Raw genomic sequence first — 11176 nt, forward strand, 5'->3', positions numbered from 1 at the left:
TTTGGCAACTGGAAACCCTCAGAAGAAGGACATGAGATCAGCCAGGAACCTGAACAGGATCGTAGGTTCTACCCTGGGGGGTACAGGGAGCCATAGGGAGATTCAGAGTAGAGAAGTTCCATAACCTGCCTGCATAGATGAAGGCCTCTGAAAGAAGACAAAACTTGATCCACTTGACAGAGAGACAACAGGGCTGAGAAGCAGGCCCAGAAGAGCCCCTCCCACGCCAGGCCCGGCTCTTTCCTCCACACACCTGCCTCTAGGCTCGCTCCCCCACGAGCCCTACTGAAGGCACAACCCTTCTACCACAGCCTCGGTGTCAAGTGGACTTGGTGAACAACCCTGGCGCATGCTCACTTGCACACGTTTTTTGTTTTATTCGTTTAAGACAGGGTCTCACATCCCTGGCTCACCTGGAACTCATGCCATAGACCAGGCTGACCTCAAACTCACAGAGATCTTCATGCCTCTGCCTCCCGGGGGCTGGGATTAAAGGTGTGTGGTACCAGGCTCACGTGCACGTTTTTAATGTGTATCCCTTAGTACTCATCCCTCGGTACCTCTCCTTCCCTAGAGCACCCCTCTAACAGCTGCCCCTCAGTGAGACAGCCCTCTGAGGGCTTCTCCCATTCCCCATCCGCATCCCCACTGCCACCCCTCCGCACCTGGGTGAGCCTGCCCACACATCTGTTTGCTCTGCCAGCTTTCCCGGGCATCCTACTCTGACGTGCCCTGACTCTCTCACCTGCCTAGCTTCCCCCCAAGCAGCCTAGCTCCCACACACACACCAGCCTAGCTGCCCCCCTCAAAGGAACTTCAGGCAGAGCTCTCTACCCCATGATGATGACCTAAACCCTCATGTCCCCAGCCCTAAGCTCACGCCTGGTGACTTCAGTCCTCGAGACGAGGGTGAGTGGGATGGGGAAACTGGGGAGATGATTCTGTGGGATGACAGAGTCCCCCCCTCCACCCTACCCTTACGCCTGCCTGTTCCCTGGCAGGAGCTTTGGCAATCGGGGAAGGCAGCGGTTTTACTAAGAAAAAGGAGGAAGAACACTCGGGCAGAAGGAGAGAGGCTGGCAACCTGGGTGAATCAACCCTGGGTGGGTGGGTAGGTGGAAGATAGACTCTGTGAAATGTTGAATGAAGAGAAGTCACCAGCCAGGAAGGCCTGAGGGCAGAACACCTGGACAGGGCCCTGAAGACCGCATTCCTTGTGGCAGCTCTGACACCCCCCCCAGGCCCCACCCAGCCCCGCGTCAACAAGTATACATATGCCCACTTAAAGGAGAACACTGGTGCTCCAGAAGGCAAAGCATTTTAGCCCAGGACACACAGCACTGTGTGTCAGAACTGGTGCCAGAACCAACATTTGCCTCAAATGAAAGCTTTGAGGGGGCTGGAGAGATGGCTCAGTGGTTAAGAGCACTGGCTATTCTTCCAGAAGACCTGGGTTCAATTCTCAGCACCCACATGGCAGTTCACAGTTCACAGGGGATCTGACACCTTCACACCAATGCAATAAGATAAAGTCAAATAAACTATTTTAAAAAATAAAAGATTCAAAGAGGGGCACCCCAATCAGAACTGGACTCCACGCCAGGTCCCCACCTGTAACCAGTACCTGTGGCTATACCAATGCTCCCTGGGTCTCATTTTCCTAAGCAGTGGATATAACATTCCAGCCTCCCAGGTCTTTGTTAGGTGGGGCCTATGACATAGCACAGAGACTATCTCAAAGCAGAGGGGGTCTAGGAAGGCTGATAGTGTAGGCTCTGCTTGTGTGTCTCCATTGCTGTGGGTCTCAGCCCGTACAGAATTTTCCAATCATAAAACTTACCCTGAGTTTGAATTTAATAAAAGCTGCCTCTCCCAGGTACCATCCCATGCTGGCCTTGAGAGACCTTTCTGCCCTGGCCTTAGGGGAAGGCGGCAAACACGTCCTAAGTCCTGCAAACACAGAAGCAAATGGAGCAAGACAAGGTCCCTGATGTCACTGGCTAGTGTGCTGTAGCAAAAAGACAGACGTGAACATACAACTCTCCGAGAAATGAGGCTGCTAGGTGCTCACTGGCCTGGAAACCTCAGCAACACAAGCATCAGCATCAGGGTGGCCTTAACAGGGCAGCAGTGGTGGCACACACCTTTAATCCCAGCACTCGGAAGCAGAGGCAGGAGGATCTCTGTGAGTTTGAGGCCAGCCTGGTCTACAGAGTGAGTTCCAAGACAGGCAAAGATATACACAGAGAAACACTGTCTTGAAAAACAAAAACCAAAAAAGCAAACAAACAAAAAAGTATGTATGCTCTGTTCCTCCACTGTGGGCTGGATGGCAATGACGCTCCTCCTTAGCTCAAAGCCCCACCATGGCTCCTGTGTCCTCAGGAGCCTCCTCTTGGGAACCCGTGGGACCTCATCCCCTGTCCCTCCACTCCAGACACTCATATGTCCTTTGAACACATTGCCAGGTGTCACCTCCGCCTGAAGACTGAGTGCTCCATCCCTTTACAGTTGGCCAAGGCTTGCTAGCATATCCAGTCTTGGGTCCCACCCCTCTGACCAGGTCTGTTCTCTTGGCCTCCTTCCTCCTGTCCCTATGAAAGAACACGAAAATGGAAAGAAAAAAAAAAGCCAGGAAAAAGGCATGAATCATTTGTTTACAGGCAACTAATTAATCACTAAGCCAAAACCCCGATTTCCATTCTTTCTTTTTCCCCCTCTCTGCCCTTTGAGAATGCTTGGAATCCGCGTTCTTTCCCAATGCAAAAGTATGTCAAGTTTATTTTTAGTAAAAGCACATGATGGCTGAGTCTGTTATTCAGTCTCCCGAGTCAGTGGGGAGCTGGCCACTGACTGCCGGATGCTTTTCAGATGTGGGTCCCAGGAGTCTGTCTGCCCCATACTGGCCAGTTAGGGTCAGAGTGACCCTAGCAAGGTCCAAGTCTGAGAACCTTGGGGGGGGGGGGGGGTCCAGACTGCAGTTCTTCCTCCAGGCCAGGGGAGGCACTATGGAATAGGGGAGCTAATGATAAAATCTCTGTTTCCAGTTAGTGGAGCCAAAGCCTTCTTCCTGGAGTAGGCAGCCTTGGCATTTCAGTGTTGGGACAGCCATGTTCTGGGTTCAGGCAGGGTGGGAGGATATTTACTGGATTCATCTTCATTTCAACAGGACAGGCTCTATGTGGCATAAGACACTGAGCCTTCTCTACTGGCTCCCGTCACTACACCACCACTTCTTCCTCCTTTTTGCAACCCAGGCTGAGGGTCAGTGCCATGAGATTGAAGAGCTTCCTTCCAAGATGGTAGTCCAATCTCTTGGTCTTCTCAAACCCCCTCTCCACCCCCACTCCCTAGCCCTTCCGCTATGGGCCCTGCTTCCTCTACCTCTAGGGGATGAGAAAGGATCATCATTAACAAAGACTGCCACACAGCTGTAATGACACCAGCCTGGCTGTGCGGCAGGGGACTGCCTGTGTGTCACCATGGTCCCTCGGGCCCTGTACCTACTTCCCAGCCTGAGGAGAAGTCACTGAATCCACTTGGCTCTTCTGAGCCTCGTGACCCCTCTTGTAAACGCGTCTCAGATCTGAACATGAGAGTAGAGCCTTCGAACTCCGTGGCCTACAGGCTCCAGGCAGGGATCTTCCAATGAACTGGCGTTAGGTGAACGTGACCCTGACCTATCTAAGGACATCAGTCTCTTAGCTTCCCCCTGTTTCAGGGAAGTCAGACCATAGCTTGATTGTCAGCGTGGCCCAAGCAAGTAAACTTACAACATAAGCCACACGCCCCAGACCCAGCACATCTCCAGGGGCTGCCTGCTGCTGTCCTGAATGGCAGGTATGGCTGACTCCCCAGGCCTCAAAGCCTGGGACAGGCTGGGATGGGGCAGGCATCACAGCCTCGCCCCGCCATGTGGGGGTAGCTATTATCCCAGCTTAGGGAGGGCCTGCTGGGCAGGACTCCCTGGAGCTGGGCTGTGGGCTGCCTAGCTTCGCTGGGCTCTTAATTAAGGAGGCTGATAAAGATCTTGGTGGAGTGTGCAGATAGGTGGAGAGTGGCTTAGCTAACTGCGGACTGATTATATCTATTGTTAAAAAAAAACACTTGGAATATCAGATTAGCGAACTTTGTGTGCCCATTATAACACCATATCATTAGCACCCGTGTGCCGTCTCACGAGCCACGAGGCTCCCTTCCTTCTCCCTCTGACTTTGCAGACCTGGCAGACCAGGACTGTCTTGCTCTTTGGGGCGACCTTGCAGACCTTTCACTGACCCACCCCCACAGGGTGTCCTCAGCTGGCCCCTTCAACGAGAAGAGATCAAAGATAATATAGAAACAAAGCAAGCCAGAATGGGAAGGTGGGCAAGGGGAGAGTTCCTGGCCTGTGATGTAGCCCACTGAACGTGAAGGAAGGTGACGTCTGTCTTGGGTTCCATTCTCAAGCTGTCAGAGAAGCTGCACTGGACATGTCTGCTGCAGTGACAGGGCCACCAACAGCTCCCACCCCGTCTCCTATTCGGCCAATGTCTGGCTTGCAGCGTCCTGAGCAGGGCTGTGGAGCGTGTGAACACATCAGACCATAGTCCCTGTGCTGAGGATGGTGACATTCCCGGGAGGAACAGGGACATTAAAAAGATAGTATAGCTTATAAAAATGATGGCAGCTACTGAAAAGTGACAGGAGGGCCAGGTGACGGCGGAGGAGATGCATAACAGAGGACACAGGTGAGACTGGAGAGCAAAGCCGGCCCTGTGGGCGAGTGGAGAGGACAGAGCAGCAGCAGGTGCAAAGGGCCTGAGGTCCCATCAGCCCCGTGTGTTGCAGCCCAGAACCAAGGTGGCTGGAGCTAACAGAGCAAGGGAGACAGAACACTGGAGAAGCCAAAGCTCAGAAGGCCGTCCTGTCCAGGCAAGGGCTCTGCAGCCTTTGAAAAGTCCTGGGGTCTTGCTCTGAGGTGGGAGCCCAAGAAGGTTCTACACAGAGAAGGACCCTCTGACCACATGTGGAAAGTGGCAACAGAGATCTGCATGGCTGGCCGCTGCCCTGGACGGGGTGGGAGAAGAAGCTCAGTTCATACAAGCAGAGCAAGAGCTGGGGCAGGGCACTAGAGTCCTGCCTGGACATTGGAAAGCAGGAGCCACCATTGCCAAGGGCAGCAGATGGTGGAGGACCTGGCGCCTCGCCTTCCTCTCCCACTCCCCTAAAAGCTCCTATCAGACCCATCGAGCCTCCTTGAGAGAGAACAAGGAGCTGGCCCTGCCCAGGCCTCCAGGCAGGAAAGGGGCAAGGGACTAGCCACAGGATGGCACAAGCCTAGTGAGTTCCTTGCTTTATCAATAGTGGGGAGAGAGAAAGGGCTTTCACAACTAGCCCAGTGGGTGACCACAACCAACAAGAGGCCAAAAGGACATCACGACAGGCCACATGTGTCTCTTTAAACCCATAGAGACTAAAATTCTGAGCATCCATCAGGATTGAGGTTTCATGGGAAGCACACAGCCTCAGCACCACAGCCTTCAAGTCTCAGGCTCTCCATTTGGCCAAGCCTCAGTCAATGTGTGTTGAGCACTTGCTGCACCGGGCTCTGGCTGTAGGTTATCACATTTAATCTGTGTGTCAATGCTGAAGGCAGGTGGGCAAGGGACTGGGGGTGTGGCTCAGCGGGTAGAGTGCTGACCTAGCATTCGTGATGTCCTGGGTATGGTGGCTCACACCTGTCATTCCAGGACTCAGAGGTGGAAGCAGGAGGAGCAGGAGCTCAAGACCATTCTTGGCTGCATAAGACCCTGTCTCAAAAGCAAACAAATAACCACGGGCAAGCAGGCACTCAGCAAGAAGGCATAAATGCACAGCCAGCCCAGACTCTTGGGTAGCAAGGTTTTGGACCACCCGTCCCCAGGCCTGCTCCTATCTCTAAAGCCATTTCTGCCTCTATAAAATAGAATGACAATGGTTTTCAAGTGGCCCTCCTCTCTGGGGATAGCACCCCATCTGGGCCCCAGTAGCTGTAGTTATTGAGCAGGTGGCTCTTGTGGTACCCAGACAGTCTGTACCCTGGACACCGGGAGCCCCTCCCAGCCAGTGGAACATATACCTGATACTCTGCCACACCGGCCCTCCCTCCACAGCCTCTATGACCTGAGTACCAGCCTTCTCGTGTTCTCTAAGGTCGTGGTTCCCCTGTTGCACAAGGCCATGGACAAGTCACAGATGTCACAGGGCCCATGGTGACTCCAGAGTGCAATGTCTGAGGGCAGTCCTATGGAAGGGCCGTTGTTGCTGTGGGCAGGGCACGTGACAGCATGGGCTGTCTATGCGGGGTCTTCGCTCTCACCCAGGCCTTTTGCCTCTTTCCCCTCTCCCTTTTAGCTTTTCTCCTCTCCCCGCCCTCCCTGTGCTCTCCTCCCAGTGCCTGCCTGCTCTCCTCCTGGCTCTCTAAATATCTACTGGATGAAGGCGTTTGGCCAGGGATCTGCGTGATGCCCCTGCCTCGACTCCACTTCCCTCCCACACCCACTGCCAGGGGCTCCCAGGGAACATAGGGCAGGCAAGGATTCCTCAGTTCCAGGGACGCTGGAAATGTCCCCGTTCAGGGGACTCCACAGCGTGGGGCCAGCTAGATCCTCTCAATGAGTGGGTGTGGACATCCTCGATTGTTTTCCTAAGCTACACACAACCCTCTCCTTACCCTTCAGCGGTAAGCTAAGGCTGGACACGGAGTGTGCCGGTGGTCAGGCAGATGAACAGTTCTACCCAGAGGCCCGGGGTCTCCTTGGAATGACTTCTTCGCTCTTAAGTGGCTATGTGTGAACCTTTTTCTGCCTTGGCCTTGGCTGCTGTGGAGAAGATGGCAGGTGCTTTGGCAGCTATTGTGGCACCATGAAGAAATGGGCTGGGTGTGGATGAGAAGAACTGGTAGCCTTGCCTGTGTCCAGCTCCCAATCTCCAATTCACCCAGCTGTTTCTTTATTCAGTCATTCAACAGACATTTATTGAACAGCCACAGCGTGCCCCTGCCAAGCCTTGCAGTGTGCACTGGGAACTCACAACAGGAGCACAGTTAGCCGGATCCCTGCTAGCACCCTAGGGTGGGGAACACACTTCCACTAGGTAACCACCAGGTTGAGTGAGGGACAGGGATCCATAAAGAGGGCTACAGGGATTAATCAGAAAGCAGGGGACACCTGGAAAGCCACTGGGGGAGCGGGAGGAAGGCCTCTGTTCCGGTTGCCCGAAGCAGAGCCTAAGGTAGGGCTGGGGGAGTGCAGTTTGTTCATTGAGGATCTGCTTTGGGGAGAACTGGGGAGAAGGCAGAGGCAGTGCCCTGGCAGGTTAGGGCCTCAGCTGCAGCCGGGCTTTGGGACCCCTCAGAGCTCTCTGGCTGTGAGCATGTTGGAGAATGAACACCTGGCCCCTGACCGCCCCCTGCTCCCAGATAGGGAGGCCCCTCTTCTCACGGGCAGTTCTCCAGCAAGGGGCCCCACATGGAGCCCACAGCAACCAGCCTAAAATGTCAGTGTGGAGGTGGGCCCAGGGGTCAGAGGAAAAAGTCCAGGTGGGCCTGTCACTAGACCGTCTCCCGATCAGAGATCCCAGCTAGACAAGGAGAGGAAAAAGCATGCCCAGTGGGGCAGGCAGCCATGCAAAGGCCCTGAGGCTAGCAGGAGTCGGGTGTACTGGAAGAACCAAGGCATCCTCAGCTAGAGAGAGGGAACAAGATGGGGAGGAGACAAGGGAGGTGGGGGCAGGAAAGAATGATGGGAAGGGGAGGGAAATGAGAGGGGGAGGAGGGAGAAGATGAGGAAGGAGAGGAGGGAGAGGAGAAGGAGAGGAGGAGGGAGAGGAGGAGGGAGAAGAGGAGGAAGAGGAGGATGAGGAAGAGGAGGAGGAGGAAGAGAGGAGGAGTGGGAGGAGGAGAGGGAGAGGAGGAGGGAGAGAGAAGAGAGAGAGGAGGAGGGAGAGGAGGAGTCGTCCACTTCATGTTGCAGCCTCTGCAAACCTGTAAATCCTTCCTCTGAAGGCAGTGGGAGCCATGGGAGGCTGTAGAGCAAAAGGAGGGTCATGATCCAGTTCATGTTTCGTCAGGCTGTCTGGAGCACACAGAGAATAGAAGGAGGGTTGGGGTGGGAGCAGGAGAGCAGCTGGAGGCCAGAGGACTCATGGGTGATTCACTCAGAGCGGCTCCTGTTGCGGCAAAGGGTGGGGTGGAGACCGGCTAAGTCGGGAGCTCGGCAGGGCTCGAGGCTTTGAGGGCTGCCCATGAGCCTGGGGAGTGGCCCACTCCACACTGCCCCAAGAGAAAAACTTTTTTTCCAGGCAGTCTTGTGTAGCCCAGGCTGGCCCAGAACCTATTATGTAACCAAGGATGACCCTGAAATCCTGATCTCCCCACTCCACCTGAGTGCGGGGATTACAGGCGGGCACCGCCACACCTGGTTCACGGGGTGCTGAGGACCAAGTCCTGCGTTTCCTAGATGCTGGGCAGGCACTCTACCAACTGAGCCATGGCCCCAGAAATTCTTCTCGCTACTTCACAAGATGTAACTGGAGGTGGAAGGTGGTGGACCAGGAAGGGCCCCAGCCCTCCTTGGCCCTGCCACAGTTACCTCAAGTCACGTGTAAAGCTCTGGCCATAGCTGGGCCGCGGACAGTTATAACCCTAGCTCCTCAGAAGGCTGAGGCAGGAGGATATTTAAGCACAAGCTGGGCTACATGAGATCTCATTATTAAAAATAAAGTGAGAAAGTAAAATATGAAAATAAAACAGAAATTTAAAAAAACAGAACCAGCAGCCAGGCATGGTGGTACACACTTGCGATTCCAGCTCTCGGGAGGAGGAGGCAGGAGAATTAGGAATTCAAGGACGTTCGTGGATGTGTAGTTAGTTCAAGGCTAGCCTGGGCTAAATAGAAACCATCAATAGTCACTAGAGAGGAGAGGGTGCTGAGCTCTGGGGAGGAGAGAGCCTGCATAGCCCAGGGTCTCCCCGATCCTCTCCTGGTCAAGAACATAGAGCCAAAATTGGAGAATGCACAGGCTAAGCTCTGAGAGCTGTGGGAAGAGCTCGAGAGAGGGCACAGCCCGCGGAATGGTCCTGCGGTGCGCCAAATGCAGAACGTTCACAAGATGGCAAGCCGTAGGTCAAGCCAGCTGTGGTGGCACACATCTGTACTCACGGGCAGGAGGGTTGCTATGAGTTCAAGGCCTGCTGGCTAGCAGCGAGTCCAAAGCCAACCAGGGCAGTGCAGAAAGTCCCAGTGTCAGAAAAGCAACGAGTCTCAGAGGACAGGAAGGAAGGCCAGAGCTGGAGGCCACACGAAAGCCACGGGAAGCCACAGAAGGCATAAAGAGGGAACTGAGACCTGTCAAGTGTGCTGTGGTAGCTCACTCTTGATGGCTGCGGGAACAGCCCATGAGGGTTCTAGGACCTCAGGGTATGCCCTGCCCTGATCCACAAGGCTCTGGGCGTTCAAGACTTCTCATTCACCCCCACCTGGACCTCCTAGAGAACATTCCAGGCTGTGATTATCTCAGTGCTAGGAGCCTTCCCAGCTCTCCTCTGGAGAGGCCCCCTGGGGAGGCAGCCACAGCCCCAGGAGGACTAGAGAGACAAAAAGGGAGTGGCTGGTGGCTGGAGGACCATGTCCGTGGTGGCTGAGTCCCCACACATGGGAGTCTATTCCATTCCCAGTGGATGTATGGGTCCCATATACCCTGCCAGGTGTGGGTACACCCCCTACCCTACGCAGCCCACCTGCCGTCTCCCTAACATCTCTCTGTCTCTGTCCCCCAGCCCTCTTGGCTCCTGATCTCCTGCCTGAGGTCTGGCTAGCCCCAACAACACAGGGTAGGGACAGGTATCTTCTTCCCAGCATTCCCTGGGCCAAGATGGACCTGCTTGATTCTTTCAGCTCAGCTCTGGCTTGGTCAACCCATCCTAGACCCAGGACCTACCACCCTGGAACTGCATGGCTGCCGGAAGGTGAACTGTAGCATAGGGCCTCCTGGGAACACAGGCTTCAGCAGGAACAGTCAGGCTGAGCCTCCCTGAAGGGCCCCCATCTATGCGCGGGGAAACCAAAACTCAGAGAGGGCATACCACTGGCATAGGGCCACACAGCTAATTGCAGGCAGAATATGACCCCGGGCCTTGGGCAGGACTTCAGAGAGGCTCCCTCCCCCTTCAGCCCCCAGCTTCCTTCCGCACAGGCCACTGGGCCTCCTGTCCTGGGAGTTCTTCCAGAACCATCCACGCATCGCCTGCTTCTCACACAGGTAGAGAAACAATCCACTCTTTCTGCACCTGCAAGGGACTGTGAGACTCCCAGAGACCTTGCCTGGCTGGAAGCTCCAACCTCCTGGCACACCAGCCCTTGACGTCAGTCTTCTCTGGTGCAGGAAGTGTCAGTGATTCTTCACCCTCCTGCACACGTACGTGCGCACACATATATGCACACAAGTGCATACCCCCACCCCTTAAAGGCTGCTGAACAGGACAGAAACAGCAAGAGAAGTACCATAAAGTCGTAGCTAGGGACAATGGGTGGCCTTGCCAAACTCCAGGTCTCTGGGCCTGCTCCAGACACCCCCAGAACAAAACCCCCCAAAACTGGAGGAGCCTGGTAGTAACCATCTAGTCCTCTAGGGGAGGACTAGAATGGGGTAGGTTGGGGACCAATGAGCTAGGTCTATGACTAGCAAGGTCCTGGGGGTGCAGATGGCTGGAACCCCCGCCCTCCTGCAGCGTCCTTTTCCTTGTTTGTGTGTTAAAGTGGGGGTTCATATAATCAAGCCAGAGAAGAATAGATGGGAAATAGGCAAAGTCGCGAGAAAAGCCCCACATTGCTGGGAACCAGCTCCTGAGATGCTGAATAAGAGGTCCTGAGAGTGTCCAGGGGTCTTATCTACTTCCCGTCCCTCCCAGGAGGCCAGTCGGGACCTGCCTGCCACTGGAGCCATCCCCTTCCCCTGCCTCACCAGCTTCTTCCCTTCCACCCGCCCACAGCCTGAGAGAAGTTGCCTCCCAGCCCAGCCTAGACTCATGAGGATACAGAGTCCTCAACCAGGGAGACCACCTCCCTACAGAAAACCCAGTGAGTCCCTCTGCCCACCTACATAGGCCCTCTGCCCACCTACATAGACCCTCTGCCCACCTACATAGGCCCTCTGC

This window comes from Microtus ochrogaster, linkage group LG8, assembly GCF_000317375.1.
Source record: "Microtus ochrogaster isolate Prairie Vole_2 linkage group LG8, MicOch1.0, whole genome shotgun sequence".
NCBI classification, from domain to species: domain Eukaryota; kingdom Metazoa; phylum Chordata; class Mammalia; order Rodentia; family Cricetidae; genus Microtus; species Microtus ochrogaster.